A 24,568-nucleotide genomic window follows, 5' to 3' on the forward strand; every position below is an offset into this window, starting at 1 on the left:
ACGGAACAATTGATAGAAAATGTATTCTTTCCATGTGGGTTCCCACCGGCATCACACTAACTGTTTCCAGGACCTTATCAAATAACAAATGTGTTTGAAAAACAGGGGAACAAAGCAGCCGGATGCATTGTTCTCCTCTCTTTAGATGGTACAATCTCACTTTTCCATCATTCAACAAAGTTAGCTGCAGCTTAAACTTTTGGCTGACAGTGGGGAGGTGGAGATCTCCTCAGGTGCAATAAGTGACTGTCAAGTACTTAAACAGTCCTGCATGGTGATCTTTTTAAATATATTTATTTTATTGAGGCATTATATGTGTTAATGTTAAATTATTGTAATGTTTGATCTGACATTTTTTATAGGGTGTGGTTTTATGTTGTTGTTATTTGAGTAAACAATGGCATATGAAGGCACCTCTGAAGAAGATTATACCTTGCAAATATGACATGATGAAAGGTTATTCGCTATCCTTTATCTATACTCACTAAGAGAGCACATTGTGAATCCCTTTAAATAGATATTCCCACAGTAGAGTACCATCTACTGGTCAACCTTGGTACTCAATATTTTAAACGGCCCTCGAATCAAAAGCCATATTTTCATCCATTTTATTTAGTCCTGCAAGCCTTTGTGAAAGAACGTAATGTACTTTGAACGAAATCTATGAATATCTCCAATTATTCTCAAGGGTATTATTATAAGGGTATATTAATTGAATTAATTTTCATTTTCATTCACCTGGATCAAAGTTTATGGATCACACATATTAGAGAGGAACATTCGACTGCAGTTTACCGCGGATGTGGCATTGCAAAACATAACATGAAGATTATTATTTATTTTTTTTAAAGTTGTGAACATTACAGTATTATTATAGCTGCTATTATAGAAAATAATATTATCAATTTCAACCAAAATAATAATATCATCATATTCACGATAAACTTGATAAACACCATTATTCGCTTTCAATGTAAAACAGATTCACGACCATGAATGATGTTGAATTTTTAGTTAGTAATTGTTAGGTTAATTTGTCATGTTGAGATGCCTCCTCACCAGCCTCCACTTTCACCTGTTCTGCTGAGCGTGGAACACCTGCTAACGCTTACGTTGTCTCGTGTCGGAGTGAGGAGATAACATCCTGTTTCCAAAGTCGCCGTGGAGACACTGTGAGTAGTACATTGAAAGAAACACATCCATAGAGATTTGACCACTCTCCGGGATCATAGCACACGTTACATGACAGCGACAAGAAAAAGAAAAAGCTAAGCTAAATGCTTCACCTTTCAGTGGGGGAGAATCATCATTAGCACTTGTCAATTATATGTTCACATACTTTTTTACTACATTTGTTTCACCTCATTAATGTAAAGCATTTCTGCTCATTTCTATGAAGGAGTAGAAATGTTTTTTTACCTCTTCACATTTCACACTTAGACTACACTTGGAGTATGATGATAGAGCCTTCACTCTGTAAAATCCCCCCTTGCAGTGTGTCTGTTTGTGTGCATTTGTGTGTGTGTGTGTGTGTGTGTGTGTGTGTGTGTGTGTGTGTGTGTGTGTGTGTGTGTATGTGTGTGTGTGTGTGTGTGTGTGTGTGAGAGAGAGAGTCGGATGTGTGTGGGTTTGACAGAGAGAGGGAGAACATGTGTGTAAGAGAGTGTGAGTGAGTGAGAGAGCAAGAAGATAGAGGCAGAGCCGCAAGAATGATACAAGGGAGACACTGTGTCACACAGTGTGTGAAAGAAGCAGCGAGGGCGAGACAGAGCGATGAAGAAAGAGAGAGTTTCTGTATGTCGGAGAAATTCAATTTTTTTCCAATCTTTTCTAGATTTGAAGGGTAAAAGATGAAAAGATAAGAAAATAAGTAGAAGAGAAAATATAAATATTCTGTCTAAAAAAAACAAGTAGACGACACAGCAAAAGACAAAATCAGCTACCACACAAAATATGACACAATGGACTTCTGATGCCATATCAAACGTTTTCATCACATCTCTCTTTTCCACGTACCCCGGCTCTTACTCATGCAACACGGAGCCAAACCTCGACATGGAGAGTCTCCTCCACGTAAGCCATGGCGACGCGACACAGTACACACGTCTCCTCAGTCGGGCGCCCGCGCCAGCCTCCTGCCTCCACGCGGCGCGCAGGCTATTAACACATTGGGGTTCGCTATTATGGATCGACAAGATTAGAATGAGGGGGGGGGGAAACAAACCGGGATGCGTGCCATTGTGGCGCTGCACTGTGTTGGGCATCCAGTGGGCCTGGCCTGTGCGCTGCTCTGCATCCCTGCTGCCCCCAGGCTGTTTTCCTAATCATATTAATGAGAGAGCCATGCTCCGACCTGTTCCCTAGGAGCCCCCCGTCTCTGCCGAGGGAGCGGTCCTATTTACACTGTACCTATACTAATCTGACAGCCTTGATCGCCGAACAGAAAAATAAAACCCCCAAGGCCCTTTATTGATCAACCTTGAGTCGTACTACATGCTCCGGCAGCGTTGTGAGAGGGGCTGGCTAGCTATTACAAATGTTAGTGTGTTCGATGAATTATTTCATCAGAGAAAAGCATACTGCATAAAGTATTTATTTTGAAGTCAACTATTTCAGGAGGAGTTGGGGAAAGGGGCGGGGGCGGGGGCGGGGGTTGTGGAGACATTATCCGACGCCAGTCATAGCCTATAACCAGGGTGTTGGTACTATTCTTTTGAGTGTTTAATTGAGGGGGTTGACAAGTACGCTGTTGAGGAGTCACAGTGGAGGGATTAGGTCAATAACCAGATCCCATGAAGTGAAAAGCTGAGGACAGGGCTTTTTATCCTTTTGCAGGCTCACGCATCACAAGCAGTTTTACGTTGCAGTGCGGAACAAACGGGGCATTGCAGATGAGTTAATGAAGCATGCTTGACTTTGAACGCGCCCAACGGAAGAGAAGCCAGGTTGAAAAAGGAAAGAAAACGACTCATAAGGGATTCATAAAATAACATGAAGTGAAAACAACAGCCATAAAATGCAATGTGTATTTATTGTAAATAATCAGCTCTGTCGTTCCCAATGGAGACCTGCCTGCACAGTGATTTTCCAAATGTTTACTAATGGAATCTCACTGCTAGCCATTCTATTACACAGCATTGTAGAGTGTTGCCCTGGAGGCTTATATTCCTCCCAAGGCCATAGGACTGGTTAATGGATGACCCACTTGTTAGCTAATTGCCGCTGTGTCCCTGAACACAAAGGAAATGTTCAATTATGTTATGTGGCTGTTAGATAATCATCCGGGGCAGCTGGCGCAGACACTGTATTTCTTTCTGCTTCTTCATTTTAAAGCAGGGATTAACCCCGGAAATATCTACGCATGCTACTTTTACATTGTGAAAATAGTTTAAACCCAGGTTGTGTGGACGGAGAACATTGTCAATTTCGGAATATGTTATATTTGTTGTTATTTTTTTTATGTTTATTTGTGTATGACCAATTTAAAGGTGTTGAGATGTAGGACTACTGTTGATTGATTGATATGGAACAATTAAAACACATACACAAATGTAAGTCTTGGTGCAAGCATGAGTTCATGTGTTAATATGAGACAATTTTGCATAAAAAGGCATTAAAGCAAATGTGACTCAGGGAGCCTTTTGTGGCTTTTACTGGATCCCTGTAGTGGAACAAGCTCTGAAACCCCAGCCTGCTGCACTGAAGAGGCAAGGCTCAGCCAAAGAGACTCTTTCACCCTCCTCTGAAGATTTTATTCCACCGGAGGCCACGCTGGAACACTGTATCATGTTTGAATTCTGCTGCCACTTTTTCCCCCAAAAAGTAGCCACAGCCAATTGGAAAGGCCTGGCTGAAGATTACATTCAATATTTAACGTCCTAAGGCCGGATCTTTGGCAGCACACCAGAAACATCCAGTGCTGCTTCGGGAGTGAAATTAAATAAAATAATAAAACCCAGCTCTCCTTAGATGTCTTACAATTGAGACTTACCCAAATCCCAGAAATTACATTTTTCAAGGCCCTTTCATGCCTATGGCTTTGTTATGGCTCTATCATCAGCATTAAAAGCCTGTGTTTATTCAACCCCTCAATTACCAAAGGCTCAGCCGGCAGGCCTTTAATTGATTACTTTAATTGATTGGTTGGGGGCTAACCATGGCTGAAAAGCAGTTTATCTTAATCAGTTGAGAGGAAATTTAAGAGAGGGGCTTGATTTCCTCCAGCTGATCACCCCAGTGTGGTGGAAGGGAGAGAGGGAGGAGGAGCGTGAACATTCCTTATTGAACATCTAAGGCTATTCAAATATGGCAGGTGCATTAACATTGTGGACTGATGTAATTTCGTCCTCTTCATCTCATCCAAGAGAATCGTTTCTTGTTTTTTTTTCTCCGTGCAGTGACCTGTAACATTGAATTGCGAAAGCGATATGGTCACAAGGAGGGTTGTCGTGGTTATTAAAAATGCTGTTGAAATGTACCGCATATGTACAGGAACATTAGAATGATGAATAATGAATTCATCATTATTAATAATTAAGGCTATGAGGTATAAAATCTCTGTCTTCCACAGGCACAAAGAGAGTCACTGATACAGGGCGAATTGAATGCACACTCAACAGCCTGTCATTGACAAAGTCACATTAACAGTACGAGAGATGTGAAACAGCAGGGGGGGGGGGGGGGGTTCACTGAAATGTTCCTGTGGTAGATGGATTGCAGATTTATTTTCTCACGTTCAGTGAGGTTTTTTTTCTACTGCACACCACATCAACATGATGTCATGATGAACAGGAGTCATCGTGTATTTTCATAGATAGAGGTATTTTGATACGTGTTATCTGTAGTATCGCTTTGTATATAGAATTATAACAGTTATACAATGTCGGATGCTGCTACCATATGATTTTGATGCAATGTTGCTGTGGCCTAAAGCATTGCTGGAGGCTGAGCAGCCAATCCCAAGGAGCTGCTCCACCCCCAGAACACCATATTGAATAACAGCCGGACATACTGTATCTATATTTTGAATTTCGGACAATGTATCGATATTGGTCATTTCTTACTCCCTAATATCGGTATCGGCCCCTAAAATCCAGGATCGGTCTGACTCTAATCAAATGCAAGAGATATTGGACATCATGCTGAGTACAGCTCAACCATCCATCCACTCCTGCACAGAACCACGCTGCTGAACAGCTTTTCATTTGTGAATAGTGTTTCATTATAAAATGGCTCCACGTTTTTGACAACATGAAGGCTGGGAGCTAATATAGTGACTGCAGACTTTTCTGATGATGCCGGAGGATCAAACTAAATGTCCCTGTTCCATTAACGACACGAAGTGTATAGACACAATTGGTTGTTGTGAAAATATTGTGTGTGCAGTGTACACATTAAGAGGATTTTCAAATCAAATGGGATGCACTTGTGGATTTCTTAGCATTGTGTTAGACACACACACCACTTCACGGTGAGCAGCGACAATAAACACCACCAATAATTTGCCATGTAGGTCATCATCACTAATAAAATTGCTTCTTTGCAGCCGCATCGGTATTACATTTGCCTATCATTTCACCATGTTGAGAAGGTAAGTAAAAGTACTCTGGCCATTCAGGATCACCAGACGTACTGCTGCCCCCGAGCACTTACCCCAGACTGGGTGGGGGATTCTGTGTGTTCAGAAGGCTGACTGTGCCTCTTGTGGAGGCAACCCAAGGTCTGTTGTATCGCTTGTCGGGGGGGGGGGGGGGGAGATGAGGTAGAACAAGGTAAATTCCAAGAGACTCCTTATACAATATATAGAGTTTGCCCGGGGCAATTGTTGGACTAGCCCCAGAAACAAGAACACTTCCTAAACCTTGGGGAAAAGACCTCCATGCAGGAGGCAGGGATGGAGCAACCATCCATTGAAACCCTTGTTCTGGGTTTACTACTAAATACTTGTGCCAGAATGCTGCCATAAGCTCCATAGTCCATCGTTGAACTTCAGAGGGGGAACAATGTGAAGGTGGTCCTCATGGTGAAACAATGCAGCTCTTAACCCTCTGATAAGATCCCGGGGTCTTGGGAGTTTGCGTTACCCGGTCAACATGTGTTTTGTGGATCTGGAGATTGCCTCTGATCGATGCCCTGAGAGGTTAGATGGGAGGGACTGTGGGAGTATGGGGGCACAATGGTAGATCCTGGGAGAATTTGGTCCCATGACTCCCAGAGCGAGAGATGTGTCTGCACACCTTTCTGCCCTCCTGTTTCTCATGTTACAATGTAAAATGTAGAATTCTCATGTAAAGAGCTTTGTCATTGGCTAACAGAAACCTAATGGAAGAGTAAAATCACAGAATGCAATACTGTTTTATGATTCCCTTTCTTACAATAACACTGAAGCTGAGTAGCCATAAGGGAGAACTTCAACCTCATATTGATTTAAAGGGCTCCATTGACCTTCAGTCTCCTATTGGTGTATTGTCTGATGGACTGCAAATGGGCCGGTGCAGGTAACAGGGGATTTCCATTATATGAAGAAGTATTAGAGATGGACAATTCAGATAATGATAATGATCTCGTTCTATTTCAGGAACGATAACATAACAATTTATTGATCCCAGAGGTAGAAGGCAAGAATGCATAATATATATATATACATGCACTTCATTGTGCCTGCTTATTCCCTTCTTTTGTATGCATTTTGTTTGAAAGGCTCCATACAAATATAGCTTGTCTGATCTCATGACAATTTTGACCTCTGAGATGTGTGTTTGTGTGTGTATGCGTCTAGTCACTCGGACCAGTGGCTAGATGCATTTGTCTCCCTGTTTGGCCTTTGCTTTATGGTAATTGGTCTCTGCCTGAGCCTGGCATTAATGGTTCCTGGGTAGGAATGCTGTTTTCCCTCTGCATGTTCAGGGGATAATGACCCAAGGCCAGCGTGACCTTGGGTGGCTGAGAGCAGCTGTCTCTCCTCCTGAGAGAGGCCACTCTACAAGTCTCTCAGTCAGGGTTCTGGGGCTCCGGCCGGAGCACGGCGGTGGGCCAGCCAAGCACAACTGGAGCTGCTGGGAGCACAGAGTGTGACGTCTCAAAGTCGCGTGATGAGCGGTCTTTCCCATGGTCCTTTGCCCACGACGGCCATGTACTTCATCATGCTGGTTGGATATCGTCAAGCTAAGTTTATTTGGCTTGTCGTTGGCCATATTGTAGAAAACAAAGTCGTTATGGTGCACTGAGAACGTTCAATTTATTTCATGTGTTTTGTTTGATTTGAATACATCTCACTAATATAAACATAATATAAAGTAATCTAAACATTCTGAAACCAATAAAAAGACAAAAGACTATAATTTAGCTGGGTGATGAAAACATGATACTATATTTGTGTGTTATATTTAAGACAGACAGCCAGGCAGGCATCCTTTTCTCCTCTAACCTCCTCCATTCTGTCAGTCCATCTCTTCCACCATCTCTGAGCTTCTCCTCCCAGATAAATGTTTCATGGAGCATTCCTCATACCCTCCTCTAGAAGGGCGTCTTCTGTCCGTGAGATTACAGGAGACATCACTCAGTCACATCCACCTCAAACCACACATCTTGAGGCCAAACAGAAACACATCTTCAACACGACCAGCAGAGGAAGGGAAAAAACAGGGACGCATATTTTAATATCCCAAACTGACTGTCAAATGGTGTCTGCATTCAAAGAGCTATCAAAGGGCTTATCCCGTTCAGATCTAAAAGCCTAAAGTGGGTCACACACTCCACCCACTGTAATATCCCAGTAAATATTCACCATCTTCTCATTATTTAATCATACGCTAATGGAAGAGATCCCCACCCCAAACATAAGCCCACCTCCAAACCTCATCATTCTCAAATAACAGATGTAATTGTAATTTACTTTCCATGTCCTGTCTTTAAGATGAGGCTTCGACAAAGAAAGACAACCACAACTGTTCAAATGAATTTTTAAATGTAACAAAAGACACTTGATTAACATATTATAAGTAGCGTTTTGTTTTATTTCAAATCAATATCAATCCATGCATCTACGTATCCATCCATCTACCCCTCCGCTCTTGTTTCATGCATAATCATTGTATTATATGCTATATCATTTAAGACAGATTTAGATGTTGTGTTTACTTGTGGTTGCAGTTGGGGCATGGCAGAGCTGTAAGAAAATGATATATGCTTTCATAAAGATGAGTTGTGTTGACAGAATGAACCCGGGCTCTATGCGGAGTGCCCTGCTGTTTAATCAGTGGTAAATTATACTGTCCTGCCTGCCTTGGCCATTTGTCAGACTATAGTGATGCTTGTCGGCAAGTCATATAACAGCAAAGGCAATGTTGGTCACTAAGATAATGTTAATTTTGATGTTTTTTGTATCAGGCAATTTTCTAGAGTGAAGCTACACATAACCTTAGTGTTTTGCTAATTTTGTGTCCTCTACGTATTCAATGGAGAACAGACATATATAATGGTTTGTACTGGTGCTTCAGGTCACATTGTGGATCACATGTTGCAGACGTGCAAGTATAAAAAACCTATACTACCAAACAACGTCTCCGAAGAATTCTGCACACTTTTTGTTCACATTTTACGATTCCAGATTTATTCTGACTATAGTTTGGTAAAAACAAAGGATTTATTGATGTGTGTCTTCTTAAAAGTACTATGTGACTCTCTCTCTCTCTCTTTGCAATACACTGTACAGGTTTTGCACCAGTATTCTATTTTCAAGTCAAGTTCTTAATTTTTAATGCAACATAACTTTATTGCATTCAGAGGGAGATCAAAGTGTGCTGGCTCTATGTTTGATGTATCCTCCTTTATTTGAAGTTTTCTTTTTTTCCAAAGACAGTAGGTGTAAAACTAAAGTTTACATATTCCTTCCTATGGTGGTAGCAAGCAACTTTTGGTGCACGATATTGCTTCCACTTTTGGAAAGAAAGAAAGAAAGAAAGAAAGAAAGAAAGAAAGAAAGAAAGAAAGAAAGAAAGAAAGAAAGAAAGAAAGAAAGAAAGAAAGAAAGAAAGAAAGAAAGAAAGAAAGAAAGAAAGAAAGAAAGAAAGAAAGAAAGAAAGAAAGAAAGAAAGAAAGAAAGAATCCTCCAGCTACATTGTGAATACAATGCCAGCAACCCACAACAACAAACTAGCACCACAAACAAAACCCCGGACCGTACATGTACGAGGATAACAGTTAGAAAAGGAAAGAAAAGAGAATAAAATAAAAGGAACAAACATTTAAGATTGTCTATAGCTAAGGTACTTAGCTATAGCTATATACATGTAGATATGTTCAGTGTTGGCCCAGCACATAAACAGAGGCCCGATCGTCCCAGGGGAGGGCTACCGGATGGCTGTTAGTGATTGACAGACAGATCAAGCAGTGTTGGTGCAATGTTGACTGGCTAGTCCACGTAACAGAAGGTGTGATTAGGAACTGTCAAAACAAAACGAGAAATCTGACAATGACATCAGTGACGGGCGAAGATTTGATATATATTCATTGAGAAACGGTTAAAATGAGCGCTGGCCCCTACAAGCTATGTTTATATGAATGTATAGGCATGCAGCTTTGTTTTTCACGCAATTCCTGAATAGCTTTGACATGCATGTCTGATTTGGTTCACATGAACATTATTCTTTGCAGAATTTGTATTTTATAAGTAAGGTCTAGTAATTTCAGTGACCAATCATCTTATTTTGCATTTGTTTATTTTATGAGGTTTGACGTAGATTAACCATAGCCACTCCTTCAATGTAAAAAAACAACAACATCCAATTAGTATTAGAATGACAGGTATTGGGATTGCCTCAGCAATGCCATCCGGTTCCCTCACATAAAGGTGCATATGTCACTGTATGGATATGCTAAATATATTTACATTATACATTGCTTAGAAGATGGTTGCTATAAAACAACATATGCATTGGCTGTTGTTTGTTCATGCTTTTATATTGTAACAGCAACACAGCCATTTTAATAGCACTCTAGTCAGTAACAAAGTGACCTGGTTAACAGCGACTGAGGTCTCGCACTTATTATTGACCACACTCAACAACTTTCATAGGTGGTTTTAACTGCTTTGCGTCGAGTGTAAATCATTTTGCAGTGATCTCCAGTTCTTTAAGTCATAATGTTTGGAATCCATTTGTAAGCTATATGTAGACTTTGCTGTAATTAAACCAACTTGAAAAATGTATGTGGCCGATGTGATTCAAGTGTTTGCAATATGCAGTTAAATTAGAGACTGAATCAATCAGGTTTAAATATCTTGCGACAAGTCTGTGTAAATGGTGTTTCTGGATTCCATTTATAAAAATATTCTGTTACAATATACCTACACATTTTAAACCACCACTCATATCCAGAGTAATAATTCATTGTTTTAATCACCAGCTATTGATAAAGCCTTTACTAAGGTTTTTTTTGCCTGAGGCTTATTCTAAGCTATTACAACATATTAAGGCTATTATGCTAGTGCTATTTGGTAATTATTAAAAGGCTATTTCTGTTTCTTGATTTGGATTAGCTGAAACCGTACTCACACACATGTGGGCGCATTACAATGATTTTTAATACTAATATGCTGCCAATCTCAAAGTATGCTAGTCTGTGTTGCTATTGCTGTCTTGGGGAACTATATTGCCTGGGAGAATTATTTACGTATATTTTTCTAGAAATTATCACATTTTATGTTGCAGGGTGATTACTTTAGTTTACGCTGTTTGTAACCATTTATTAAAAGCAAAATGCCATTGAGGTCATTATTTACACTGATTTTAGGACAGCTAGGGGCACACGTTTCATTTGAACTGGGAAGTCAAAGTTCCCAGTCGTAAATTTAAACTGGAATGCCCACTGGAACGCCCACTGAAGTCAGCTCTTTGACTCAGAAAGTCACAAGATCATCACAATCCTGTCCTCAAGATCCTTGGCCGATCAACAGTAGTGAAAACTTGAGTAATATACTGTTTATAAGCAATTGTACAAACACTACTGTACAACTTATATCTGTGTGCATGGTTGTATGCGCAAAATAATACTAATGCATTGTTAACAACTGGTATTCCTAACAATGGCTTTCAATGGCTAACCTGGCTAGAATTGGTATTGCTAACAATGGCATCTTGGTTTCTCTGGCTTGGGGTACTGGAGCACGGTCAATTTGGCTGTGACATTCCCAGCAGCAACTTTTGATTGATGGATGAGCAGGAGTGCTTCCTTGAAAGTAAAGAAAAATAAACAGAAGTTTGGAAGAGAAGCAGCAGTGAGAAATAAATAAAAAGGGTATTTTCAATTAGGTCATCTTTTATAAGATCCCCCAAGGTTGTAATGTACATAAGCACCCTCTTCAGCCACACAACACTATAAATGTTTCCTTTCTAATTATATTGCCTAGGCATATCACATGGATGAAGCTGAAGCATACTTATATCTCTCATCTCAACTTTATTGATCAGTAACACTCAATAGTAACAATCAATATAATATTCAAAAAATATGAATATGATTTTTTTTTGTAAAGGCATTTATTTTGTTTTGTAGGCCTAACAAAGCAAAATCCTTCAAGGTATCCCTGGAGAAGCTAAAGAAGGGCATGTTGCAATAAATCCATTACTAAACTAAAGTTCTACACTTCTAACTTAACATTTTGGCAATGGTAACTTCATTGAATGATGTGTTGTATTTGTTGTATCACATTCCTCTAGTTGACACATGGAGCACCAAAGGCTTGTTTCAGGAAGAAGGCAGAGGAGGGGGGATTGTGCTTCTTGCTCCGTGGTGTGATGGCAGGGAGGCTCAAGCTCTCACAGCTCTGTAATGCCCCTTCCTCAGGGGAAGACTCAAACACAAAGAGGGACCCCATCAGTGGGATGATTGTTGCAATGGCTGGCCAACATGAAGAAAGTCACCACCACCTCTTTGGAGCTGTACGTTCCCCAAAGAGAGTTTAGCTTTTGTTTTCTCACTATAGAACTATTCAAGATAACTGCCGTGGACCATATACACACAAAGTGCAAATTACTTTGTGTGTGCCCCATGAAGGAATAGATAACAAAAAAAAAGAATAAAGCTTGTGAGTACAATTGAGTTATTCAGTATCACTGTATCAATACCTTTCCGAAAAGTGTTGGTATGGCCAACAAATGTTAGTTTTTCTTATGAAAATAACTTAATTTAATATTACTGTCTCTTGTCAAAAATAAATGCAGATATATGAAATACAAACCTAGAGATATGACCACAGTACCAACAGTAATTTTGCTCGGTAGCTCGGTTTCCTTGGTAGCTAAATCGAAATGAAATAAACTAATATTTTAATTTGTAAGTTTGATTATGAACATGATGGGAACTGGATTGTTTTATGGTCACATCCAAAACAAAACATTATTGCCCATTCTCTCCATTTCCTGTAATTCTTCACAACAGAGATCCTGCAGAATCGCTCCTCGGTAATAATTAGGCTGATGTATTGAGAATCAATACATGTAGTCTTTGGCAGTGAGTGAAGTGGGAAAGCACAAGGCACAGGGCCAGCTCATCTTGTCGTGGCGATGAACACATCCAGGTGCACAACAACTTTCTCAGGCAGAATAGAGCAGTAACAATGCAGGCATCCACTCGAGAGCAATTGTATGAGGCAACTGGAACAATCTTTTTGTTTGACAGCTGTTTGGCTGCAATCCCATTTTAATGGGTGCATATTTTTGTTGGTTTAGCACGATGACAAATCAAACACTATGCAAACAGAATATCAAAATATTATTATATATTATCAATACATATTTTTAAAATGTCTTTCTTAAACATTATTTTTTTCTTATATTTCCTCACATGGCTCTTGGATTATTTACATTTGGACTTGTTTATCACAAGGGGATGTACGAGAAGCCTTGATTCCTCCATGCTACTGCAATGTAAGATATTGTATAGTTTTCTACTGTTTATCATTAGTTTGTTTGCTTGCAATGGTTTTGTTTATCTCTTGAAATCCAGTAGATTTCCGGGCGATTGGATGTTGTTTAGTTGTCATCAAAAGGCCCTGATCTATGAAAGTTCTTGTGTTTTGAAGGAGAACTGAATATCAGCATTAAAAATTAAATGGTATATTGCAAAACATCACTTCATAGATTTGGGGCAAGTGTTGAAGCAGATGTTCCTGCACTGATGTGTAAATAAGTGAAATTGTAGATAAAGACACTGAGGAAGCTCTAAGATATTCAGGAAGCAGCCCAGCCCTGCTTCAAACCCCCTCTGTAAAAATAGTGCAAGAGCAGTCAAAAAACGTTATGGCGCATTTGATTCCAGCATCTTGTTTTAGTTTTCTTCCCTTTTCTCTTCAGCCCCCCTTTCATTCTCGTGTGAACTTGTGGTGAAGGGAGGAAGAGAGAGAGAGAGAGAGAGAGAGAGAGAGAGAGAGGGTGAGAGAGCGGGTATGAGACCTTGAAGAAAAGCTGCAAGAAAAAAAGGAGTGGAAAATATCATTAACTTATGCATAAATGTAAAATAAATAAAAACAAACACATATTGAAGAATGTTTTCAGGGAAAAATTACATGTTGGGCTAACCATGTCCATCACGGATGTTCCAGAAATATGTCTAGAGGCAGCATGCTGCCCTCCGGCATCGCTCGCATTTAATGAAATTTATAACAATTGTTCCTCAATCAGAACGAGTGCTTGTTTAAAATGCAAATCCACTCTTGTCTGTGACATGCTGCAATTAAACAGAACAATGATGGATTATTTCAGTGGTCTTTCTCTGTCCTCATCAAGGGCTTTGAGAATGCTACAATGATTGACCACCTGGTCCCGCTAGCTACATTTATTAGACACACTGTCTTTAGAAAATCAATGCATCATTGTACCAGTTATACAGGGCTTGGACGTCCTTCTTTTTTTAGCCTGACCTGTGACTTGCACATGCTGATAACTGTGTTGTACCTTTGGTGCAACCGTTGTCCCGAACCGCATCGACTGTTTGAGAAGAGTTTAGGAGGGGATGTATTCATGTATCCAGGTTTCAACGTTGAACATATGTACGTATAAATATAAAAACACAATAACATGCGTGCTTTGTTAATTACATGTGCTTATTCCGCTCATGAATACTTGAGATTTTTTCTGCATTTATACATGGAGTGCCAGTCATTTCAATTCATTATATTGTGCTCAATTTGTTGCACATGGTTGGCATCTGTATCATCTCAAGTTGTTGTGCTGAAGCGGATGCTTTGTGGCATTAAAAATCATTGTGAACCATCAAAAATCATTGCATTTCCCTTCACAAGTCAGTGGGCAAAGCCAGAGAACCAAATCTATATGCCTACTTGTCCATTAACTTGTGATTTACACAAACAGACTGTGCCTCTGAAGAATAGCGTTCAGAGAAATGAACCCTGTCATGTATCTCAAGACGGTTTATAATGTTCATATTGTGCCATTAATTGAACTTTATCACAGTACATGGCCATGAACCGACTTGCTTGATGGATTCTGCTCATTCTACTGCAGAGATAAATTAATTGGATTAAAGATTTGATTATCAGTTCCTCTGTGCACTCGAGCTTGGCTCTTTTAGCCCGACAAATTCAAACAACAACTGTGTTCACGTACACATGCATGGCAGCACACATAAACACAACGCATGCACATACGCCCAACGCAAGCACAGCTTTGTTCATACATGCACACACACACACACACACACACACACACACACACACACACACACACACACACACACACACACACACACACACACACACACACACACACACACACACACACACACACACACAAACCTAGAGAAAGCTTACTACCACCAGGCAATTGGAACATACAGCTATTTTTCAATAGAGACATTATCCTTATGCTTGTCATAATAGGATGGCTATAATATGTACGCCATGATCAATAGATTGCCCAACACTTTACAGGAATAATTTTCTGATGAATAAGTCTGAAGTCTCTTAACCACAATCCACTCGACTGATGGGTAAAGTTGTGAATAGAATAGTGTAGCTCTGTGTGTTTCTGTGTGTGTGTATGTGTTTATGTGTACCTTTTTCACATGCTGGCATGTGTGGGTGCAAGCGTTTGTATTTGTGTGTGTGTGTGTGTGTGTGTGTGTGTGTGTGTGTGTGTGTGTGTGTGTGTGTGTGTGTGTGTGTGTGTGTGTGTGTGTGTGTGTGTGTGTGTGTGTGTGTGTGTGTGCGTGTGTGTCTGTTTGCGTGTTAGTGTTGAAGAGGCTGCCTGTGATTGGTGGTAGGGTGTCAGGAGCAGATGCAAATGAGTGGAGCGCTGCAGTGTAAAACCAAATCAGAGAAAAAAAGGAAATAAACGAGCTGGAGAGGAAGTGAGAGAGGATGTTGGAGTGTGTGGAGTTCACAGCCTGGGCTACTTTCACACCTGCAGCCACTGAGCCTGTGTCACAGACACACACACATACTCAAATACACACCACACACACACACACACACACACTGCCATACACACAAGCATGAACACACACAAGACTCAGACGCACAAACAGGCGCACTCACAAACACACAAACACACAGACGCCCACACCGGATGAGGAGCTCATGAGACTGTAACAACACACTGCAGCACACCACTTGTGTATCCACTCAATCACAGCCCTGCTAATCACATGCAAATTAATATCCACTTGTCCTCAGGTCACATCCATCATATTAACAGCCGAACCATAGCAGTGCTACACTTTCACACTCTCTCTGACGATTCCCCTAAAATGACAACAAAACAAAAAAATATATAGATACATCTAATCTTATATGTATATTACCATTAATGCCATATATACTTGGCTATATAACAGTTTTTTCATATTCAAACAAATATTTCAAACACAAAAAATATATAGATATTTCATCAGATCCTATGGTCCTTACGTGTCATATAACACAGTCAGAGATTTGTATTTAATCATGCTGTTTTGGTTTTATGTGCTGCGGGGTGGAAACTTTGTGCATCTTTTTTTAATGTAATAAGTGTGGAGAAATGAATTGCCATCTGCTTTCTGATGTATCCAATATGCTACACTAATCTGTCCTGAAAATAAATGATTGGATTACTTCTGAGCATAATGCTTACACTTCTTTTGATCACACATATGATGATTACATTGAACTGATTAAAATGTATCTACCTTTATAATAAATAAAAGATTTCATGAAATAACCACAAAAGTATTTCTACAAAAATTGACATTTTTTAAGTAATGTTAGCTATAGTTATTGATATCTGAGGATAATACCTCAATATTAGTTTACTGGTTGAAATTAACAAACTATGCCTAGATAGTGACTTTTTATTTCCTTGAGATGGTTATAATCATTGAGATGGTTTCCCATCTCAATGGCTATTCCATTGTATTTTTTTTCGTAAAGAAATGCTTTATTATTGTCATTTTCATGTACATTGCAACAGGAAAATAAACATGGGTATAATTAGTTGTAAGTTTGAAGCTTGAATAAACATTATCCCTGCGTTGAACACAGTTCACAATTCACTTCCTCCTCACAAAAGTTTTGCAACATTCAGTAGTAAAAAAAGAAATGCCCAACTAGAAAATATTGTAGATTATGATACCATGAATATATTTCCTTAATTAAGGTCATCACACAAGCACTTATTATATGGGTTGTTCCACTTTAAAACGTGAAGCCCCTCGAAGACAGTGCCCCCTAAAACTGATGGTTATGGGCCCCTAGAAAGCACTTGCCCTTGACTTGCAAACACTCCACTAACTATTGCCACAAAGTTGAAGGCACACCGTCTTATCCAATCAGGCACTTGAAAAACATAAATTATGGACAGAAAAGTGTAGCTACTTCATCATAAGAGGCAGGTTTACCAAAAAAATCCTATCAACACACATGCATTGGTATAAGGTATAAGCACTTGACAGAACAAATGGTATTATTGTCCCAGTTAGGAAGCACGATCCGACAAGAACAGTTAAATGTAAGACATAAGATGTCACACTTTAGGTACACCAATATGAATAGGCCTGAATAGGATACGTGTGTTTCTGATAACTGTGCAGACTGGCAGTATACACTTTGCAGTATACACGTTGCAGTATACACATGTCAGATATAAAATAAGTAAGCAATTATTTGGTTGAAAACTTTTAAGGAGCAGTTATTGCATCTATGAGGTTTTCAAGTGGTGTGCCATGAGGCACGTTCAAGTGTGCCAGATCATTTTGAAGGACTCAATGCTTTTTTGTTAAAAATATATAATATATGTACGAATGCCCGCCCGCCAAAAACATTTTATCGTCCTGTCAGTGTCGAAGCAACATGGATCTTTTTCAGGGGTAGATAGGAAAGTTATTTCAACATTGTTTATCTTACAGTGGAACAGGTAGGAATCAAATGGGTTCCCCGTACGTAAGGTAACCAGACGACCTATTTTGCCCGGACATTTGCCCTCTTTTTGAAACACACTGCAGGGAGAAAATGCATCCAGGCGGAATTTCAAAATCGTCCTGGATTTTATTACAAAGCCTCATACATGTTCACATTGAATTTGCGTTGCTTTTCTCTGGGTCGTTCACAAACTAGTTAGGCTACACCCTCCCCTGCTCAGTTCTGTTCACTTTGCATTGGTGGAAGTGAGTAGGGGAGAGGTTAAGTAGAGCCTTCTGATTGGACGGTTTAAAGTCACCGTCATGTTTTGTATTTATTTTTTTACCATTATTGTTTTATAGGGATAAACATTAACAAATGTATCATACAGGGGATTGATAAAGTTCTATCTATTGAAGAGAAAGAAACACGGTCATACTTTACACACTTTACCACAGCATTGGCCTACTGAATGCAACAGATATATTTTAAGCATTGGACTGAATGCCACATAAATATAAATGTATGTCCTACAATTTCAGGGAAAAGTTTATGCCTCTACTGGTGTTGCTTAGGCCAATAGCCTTTTGAGGCAGTGTTGTTTCTGAATATAAGTGTTAAGGGCCAATTATGCTTACTATCATACATTAGTCACCATGTCTCTAGACACATTTGTATGCAGTCACATGAATGTATCCCCCTCCCCCCCACGCCGACAAAATCTCACTCTGAACTCAAAACTGCCTACTATTGTAAAAAGAGTATCTGACAAGAGATTGTCGGATGATTCAAAGATTTATTAAAAGACAGACACATTGCTCCACGTGGACCATCTCTTCACTGTACCTGAAAATGAATACAGCGACACAGAAACCACTGTACAACAATGTACTCGCTACACAAAGACACGTATCCTTCGAGTGGGAAGGTCATTGAGTGCATAAGCAAAATAGCGTCTTCATTTTGCAGTCAAATAGTTGCAGGATGCTGACTGCAAACAGCATGTAGTTGGGTAGCAACATGGAAAAGCATATATGCAAACTTTAAAGCAATATTATTAACACAGTAAGCATTGTTTGATAATGGCATAACATGTCCTCAAATACAAAGTACACACGTTAAAAATATAAGTTAGCTGTTCTGGACTTAACTGGTCAGCAGTTTAGGTCAATAAATTATTGCGATGCTGCTACTGAAGTGATAGGCTGAGAAATTTAGTTTCCTTTGTTTTAAAAATACCTAATTAATATTTGTTCGAATTCCTTAGTGGGAGGTGAGAGACAATCAAGATAAGACATGGGTTAAATCTGGATGCGACATCTGACTTTTACAACTATGTTGTAAAAGTCAGATGTCACATAAAAATTTGGATAATCATGTTCTGCTTAACATCTGTGCTTAACAGTTGTGCTAACACGTTACAATCCCTTAACATTTTGAATATTGGGTTGAATTTAGGTTGTGTTATAACATGACATCCATTTTACGTCTTACCTTGACCTGACTTTATGTTTGGTGGGGTATTTATTTGACTATAATACTGAAATGTATATGTCCACATATCCAATAACCAACCAGATAACCAAATTGCTGTTGGTCGAATATGGTTTGTGTCCTGAGGTTATGGTTTGATATTTGGTTTGTCTAAGTAATAAAAGTTTTCCATAACATGAATTAAAGTTAGGGGAAGTCATAGTTTAATTTGATCTATTCAGTCGTTGGTGCTCCTATGAAAAATCATATAGTTTTTAAGCCGTAAAAGGCATATTGATTCAGACTGGAAGATAAATTAATATGTCATTCATAAACATTTCTTTCAGAGAATCACTTTTTTCTCTATAATTTCCATAGAAATGTTGTGTGCAAATGTGGTAATAGACACATTTATAACATCAAAAGGATTCAATTTTCTTTTCAATCACACAACGGTATGAATAGCTTCTCCCATTGAATTCAACAACAAGCAGCCATTACCCCATGCTAAAGGATAAGATGTCACTACAGGCTTTCATGAAAGTGTGTCAAACAATCTTTCAATTCTCACATTTGTTCTAAACAAATTGAGTCTGCCAAACAGGTTTATTTCTAATTTGTCTGACCAGATGGAGGTCTCACCACTGGAAATCACCACTGATGAATTTACACACACACACACACACACACAGTTTAAGGTTAGTACATGTAAACATTGAGAGAGAGAGAGAGAGAGAGAGAGAGAGAGAGAGAGAGAGAGAGAGAGAGAGAGAGAGAGAGAGAGAGAGAGAGAGAGAGAGACTGCAGTTGCTTTAATAAATTAACTCCAGTTCATATGGCTCATATTTGACAATTAGAGCCGGCTAATTGAGCTTGGTAGATGATTTGGGATGGCCTCTGATAGTCTGTGAAGGCAGACTGTGAATGCTGTGAGGGCTATGATTTGTTCACAGTAAGCCTCTCAGTGGATGTGGATACTGAGATACCACAGTGGGGTGATGGGTGATGGAGGCTAAATGTAAATATTTTTACCTCCGTCGAATAATGGCTCTTTTTGACGCAAGACTCAAAGTTAATGACTCTTCTTTAGTATTGTGATGCAGAACTAGAACTGAAAATTGAGACATTGGTAGACGCACTGCTTTGTTTGTAGATGTAGTGTTGTACACAGCGTCATTAAGAGGAATCAATTATTTCAGAAACAGCATGGAACATGTTTTCATGTCATTAGACCAGTTGATTTGTAACGGTTTTTGTTTTGCAATATTTGTGTTTTTTTTTTTTTTTTTCGTGAAATGAAATGTTTATGTTTGAAGATTGCCTGCCAGTTTTTGTGCATCTGATGGAAACCGCAAAATAAAGCATCCTTCATTGGTTCCAATTAAGTTGCTTATGATCTTGCAATTTGTGTCAATCAGCAGTCTGCAGAAGTAATCAGGTCAGTGTCGGGTCATTTTCATGATGTCAGGAAAAACATCTTAAATATCTCAAATATTTTGCAAATACGCTGTTTGGTTAACTATATTTCTATTTTAAAACGTGCATATATTGAGTATCTTGGTTGTATTTTTATCATGATATCGATATGTTATTTCACTTCACACATTTGATCCACGGCTGCAAACAACAAACCCATATCAATGAGTATAGATTCATTTAACTCAATGGAGAATAAGGCAGCAAAGGGAATTTCATCTTATCCCAATTATATGGTGGCCAAATTTGACTTTATTTATTTATGCGACTCGTTGCGGCCCCCGACACACTCCCCCGCCTTCCCCCCCCCAGCGGTCGTCTCTGCTTAGATGCTCTTTAAAAAAAAAAAAAAATCCTTTCTTCGATCCTGCAACTCATTGAATAACAAAAGGCTGTCTCGTAGCATTGATCTCGTGCAAAAACCAACTAAGGATCTGCCTTGATTGAATTCCAGAAGGTTTCATGCAGGCAATGAGGTTTTCATGGCAGCGTAAAACATCTCAATATCCAAGAGAGACGTTGGGGGAACTCATCTGAAGCATGGACCCACCATCTGGACTCAACAAATCCAAGCGGCAGCTGCTTCCGCTTCCCATGTCTGATGCACTGAAAATGCCTATATCCTTGGTGAAATATATGAAAATGTGTGAATTAAACCAGAACATTGTGTTTGATAGCAATGATTTGCTCTATCGAATGGAAAACGGAATATGATGATTACTATTAAGTCACTCCGGTGACGCTGTGTACATGAAGTATTTTAAAGGGCATTGTTGTAATAATAATCACACATGATACATTTTTACATTTGTGCGCATTCTTCAATAAAGAGGATCTTGAATAAGTTATAACATTTTCTCTCCCATCAAGGTACACTCGATTTATACTTTATATTATATTTTATTTATATTATAACGTCCCCTTTTTTTCCCTTTCGATTATTTTCTTTCTAGTAATTCAGGTCAGATGGGAATGTGCAGGTCCAAGTCATTTGGATGCATCCTTCCCCGAGAGAGCGGCCACTGAGGCTGCAGGAAGACATGAATGCCATTGCACCAGACAGCATGTTGACTTCTGAGCTCATTGTAGTGACAAGAGAGCTACTTCAGGGTGGATAATTGTATCCTGGGTCTCCAGCACGCAACTTATTATTGATTCATGGGGCAGCAGAATGAACTCCTTGTAAACCTATAAAAATATATTTAAGTGTCCATTCTCCTTTGCAAAAATCTCAGCTGCAGCTATCAGCTTTTGTCACCTCCCAGTCCTCCCCAGCACTGACTGCCAGCTCAGCTTTTAAGGCATCGCGAAGCAGAATGGATCTTATATTTAACAAAGCTGACAGGTTGGACAGTAATGTGGTTGTCTGGGCTTTTATTTCATACATGGGATTGGCTTTTGAAAAGCCACAGCACATTAGAATGGAGTGCTTTCTGACAGGCCCCACATGCCATGTGTCCTGTGGAGCTACAGAACAGCATCTGTTTTATCCAGAAGTCAAAAAAATATATAAATAGAGGGAGGCAGGGAGGGAGAAAGCGAGAGAGGAGGTCTCTTAGGCTAGGTCCTGTGCTTCTGATAATTGTTCCATTTAAAAGGCACATTTCTTACATTAAACACTTCACTATGAATGATACCATGGCGGCATCACGAATTGAATTGAATGCTAAAGATTGTAGATAAACGTAGATATTGCACGGAAAATGTACCTTATATTAACATTAATATATTTTTTATGCATTTGAACAATTCACAAGCCACATACTTGTGAATTGTTGAGCATTGACTGCAGGTCTGCTCTGTGTTCATGTGGAAGCAATAAACCATGCCAACGTGGCACCTTTTTAAGTATAAAAGTGAAGATCACAATATCGACTTGTCTGTTCACCCTAGATAAGCCCCGTTTTGTGCACTTTTCAATTCAACAAATCAAATGGAAAGACATATTTTTGTATTATTTGGAAGTTGCTTCCTTGTAATTTCTGACATTAATATTGTGCTATTGTAGGAAGACCGAGCTCTGAGGTCACAACAAATTGGCCTTATGAAAGTCTTTATTTGTTCCCTGCACTGGGTACACCAGGCTGCAAGGCAATTGGTTCTCTTCACTTTCCACATAGGCTATTAGCATTTCTTCCTAAGTGAACCTCTTTTAATAAGGTAAACCCCCTTGCATCACATCATATCATATATAAAGACATCATTCAAGAATAGTAGTCGACAACCTCGCAACTTGATTCGACAACCTTTCAATCAATTTAAAGTTTAAGAAAAAAATACCCAAACACTCACACACACTTATAAAAGAACCTCCTATATTTAAACCCCTTTTGTCTGCCTGTCCCTCATAGCAGACTTCACTCATACCCTCCACCTCCCTGTCATTTCCCTGCTATATATTTCTCCAGCTCTAGAAGGGGTACATTTGTACAGACACCAAATTTTCTTCATCTTCCAATGACCTGCTGATGACATCCACCTCATCAATAAACTAACTTTACATTGTAAAATGTGTGGTCTGTACTCATGAATTAGTAGCAGATTGCAACCCAAAGAACTTCCACTGCAAAAATGTTAGTTGACTCTAAAATGATAGTCAACCCGTTGTACATAAAAACACCTACAAACTGACATTCTCAAACGAAGAATTTATAGAGGCCAAAAACAGAAAAAAACAAAAACACTGAGAAAGAGACAAGAAATGGATAATGATCTAATTTTAGAGACAATGGCGTGAATAGCCAAAAAACAACCGCTTCAATGGGGGAAATAGGAAATGACTGACGACTATCATCTGCCTATTGCAATGAATGCTTCTGGGACACTGACCAAAACGTAGAGAATTGACAGGAAGTCCTACACATGTTGCTGCTTCGTGATTGTGAGGGCGTAGAGGAAAAGGGCGTGGCTGGTGGAGGCTTATGGACCTGGCATGCCCAGACAGAGTCATTGTGTGGTGAGCATTACTCAGTATGCTCACACACTGCTGGGCTGGCTGTTCACCAGCAACACCAGTCAGGCCGCTTCTATGGCTGTGATTAGCAGTGTCACCCTCAATGCAGATGGCCCACATTCTGGAGGTGCCAGGGAGAGGGAGCGTTGTGGAAAGAGAGAGATAAACGAAAAAGAAAAGAGAGAGAGAGTAAAAAGAGAGAGACAAGAGAGACAAAAGAGAGGGAGAGAGAGAGAAGAGTAAAAGAGAGAGAGAGAGAGAAGTGAGAAAGAGAGAGAGCAAGAGAGCGAGAAATAGAGCCAGAGTGAGATCAAAGAGCGGGAATGTAACGGCTGGTGTGAACACAGGCAAGAGGACTCAACTCAGGAGACAGTCAGACATACCGGACAAAAAGAGACAAAGGTGTTGTCTCGAAAAACTAACCAGGAATACCAAACTCAAAATAATTAAACGCTTGTAAAAAAATGAATTGACAGAGAGAGAGAGAAAAAAACACATAGACTAAATGGACTAATGGACTCTCCATCACAGGGTTGTCTCTTGCATCGTGGAATGTTTGTGTGTGTGTGTGTGTGTGTGTGTGTGTGTGTGTGTGTGTGTGTGTGTGTGTGTGTGTGTGTGTGTGTGTGTGTGTGTGTGTGTGTGTGTGTGTGTGTGTGTGTGTGTGTGTGTGGGGGGGGCACTGTAAGGGATCTGGGGAGCCTGAATCGCACAGCTACCGGGTTCATCACATGGAACTGGTTAGAGACCCACAAACCGGGAAGCAAATTTGCTGGCTACCACTCAAAGGGGAAGGTCCCGTGTGGAAAGCCGTACCTTCTGCCCGGGCCTGTAGATGGGGGCGATTTTCTGAGGAGCACCTGCTAGACCCGGCTAAATGGGAACCGACACTGACGAATAAGAGGGGACACTGACCTCTGTCTCCAGGTCAGAGAACAGCAGTGGCTGGTAACCGTAGGCACAATGAAGGGATGAGACTATAAGCAGGGCCAGGTAAGGTGTTATGTGCGCAATCTACTCATATGAGGATACAATCGAGGTGGATCGGTTCTGGGAAACGATGTGATACCCGGAGGAGAGACTGCTCGTGGCATCAAGAAGATAACAAAAAGCCTGATATTGATTAGCTGTGGCCCCCGATGTGGCCCCACATTCATAGGGAATTCATGAAAATGGAAAACGTGATAACATTGTCTCTGCTGTCTCCTTGGCGAACAGCAGCTAGGCACAGAAATGAAGTGAACCATCTTGGAGAACCTCTCCATCACCGTAAGAGC

At 39.9% G+C, this 24,568-nt stretch overlaps 1 long non-coding RNA gene across 1 annotated transcript in view; it reads right to left on the reverse strand.

Moving 5' to 3' along the window:
• Window positions 1-10,427: 10,427 nt before the first annotated feature.
• The window catches only part of LOC130403963 (uncharacterized), a 65,920-nt gene continuing 51,779 nt past the window's right edge, over window positions 10,428-24,568 (reverse strand). Inside the window, exon 3 of the long non-coding RNA XR_008904134.1 lies at window positions 10,428-11,229. This is a non-coding gene — a long non-coding RNA (uncharacterized LOC130403963). The remainder of the gene's footprint in view (window positions 11,230-24,568) is intronic.

The sequence above is a fragment of the Gadus chalcogrammus genome, chromosome 14 (genome assembly GCF_026213295.1).
Source record: "Gadus chalcogrammus isolate NIFS_2021 chromosome 14, NIFS_Gcha_1.0, whole genome shotgun sequence".
NCBI classification, from domain to species: domain Eukaryota; kingdom Metazoa; phylum Chordata; class Actinopteri; order Gadiformes; family Gadidae; genus Gadus; species Gadus chalcogrammus.